Source organism: Oncorhynchus gorbuscha, linkage group LG03, assembly GCF_021184085.1.
Source record: "Oncorhynchus gorbuscha isolate QuinsamMale2020 ecotype Even-year linkage group LG03, OgorEven_v1.0, whole genome shotgun sequence".
Classification (NCBI taxonomy): Eukaryota; Metazoa; Chordata; class Actinopteri; order Salmoniformes; family Salmonidae; genus Oncorhynchus; species Oncorhynchus gorbuscha.
Genome location: NC_060175.1, coordinates 54,989,447 through 54,990,786, shown reverse-complemented (window position 1 = coordinate 54,990,786; position 1,340 = coordinate 54,989,447). Strand labels below are relative to the sequence as shown.

At 41.2% G+C, this 1,340-nt stretch overlaps 1 pseudogene; it reads right to left on the bottom strand.

Moving 5' to 3' along the window:
- Positions 1–897: 897 nt before the first annotated feature.
- LOC124032472 lies at positions 898–946 on the bottom strand (annotated as a pseudogene).
- Positions 947–1,340: the final 394 nt, after the last annotated feature.

Sequence of the window (1,340 nt, the reverse complement as noted above, 5' to 3'; positions counted from 1 at the left end):
GTATCAGGAAATTGAGTCTACCATAGTACATGTGGGATTCAGCTGAAGAGGGAGCAGCAGTGTTCTCTAGGGGGGGATCCAAGTCACCATCGGGGCCAAAAAGTATAGGGACAGTAGGGCAACATAGGCTGAGATGAACTCTGCGTTCTTAACCGCAGATCGGCAGTTCCAAACACTGCCGGAGACCATGAATTCCACAGGGCTTGAGCGTGCAGGTTACACTAAACTAGAAGGGTTGCAGCCAAGGGTTGGGGAGCGTCTGTAAAACCTACAGGGAGAGGAGCGAACAGGTAGAAAGAAACACACAGATTTCAAAGTTACAAAAGATCATCTGAAACTAACTTAGGTAAGATACTCAACAGAGAGTGGTCTGGAGCCTTCCTCGAACTCGACAGAACAACTTGACAGAAGTCTTTGTTTCTGCGACGAGACCGCCAGTGACATGGCCACCGATGAAAAAACGGGAGACTGAAGTACTAATACTAATTGCTAATTGTCTAGCAGAGGTGAAGAGCACACCGCCAGGTACTAATTGCTGATTGCCTAGGAGAGGAAAAACTCCCCCTCTAATACAGCCACTGATTGCCAAAACAGCAGTCACAAAATGCCCTTTCCCTTAATCCTGGTTCATGTGTCAACAATCAACTGCAAGGTATGAGCAGACAGCAGATCACACAACAAGTAGGTTACTCAGAAGACAGTCAGCACTTAAAGTATATGGCCCTAGCTAGCAAAAAGACAGTACTAGATAACAACAGATTAAGACAAATGATACTTATCACTTCTGGAGAAATCAGGAGTCCTCTAGCTATAGATTGAAGCACACTGAGATGGAGCCAACCTGCCCTTCTTAAGGCTTTTCGAAGAAAAAAAAAGTATTATCTTTGACATATAAGTGGGGGCTTTCTCCTTGAGGAAACCTACTGGACAAATACTAAAAGCATTTTTTCATAACCTGTAGGTAGGTATGACTAGTCTGAATGGATAGTTTAGAGTTTCTACTTTTTTCTATAACCTGTAGGGAACACAATATGTCGTCTATACTTGGAATGTAGGTTTCTCACTCATGGGTGACATAAATTGGTGTGGTATTAAATGTAATACTGTAGTATTACTATCATTAAAAAATGCTAGTGTTTTAGCGGACACTAGTTTTTTGCGGAAATTACTGTCGTATTTACTGCAGTGTTTTTTTGCAGATAAAACTATAATATTTACTACAAAATTCTATAATAAATACTACCCATGATCATGATTTCTTTGTGGGTAAACTATGTCACAAAGGTCAAGAACAGACAGTGATAATTTCTTCACCCGCACATTTGGATTATATCTTTGCT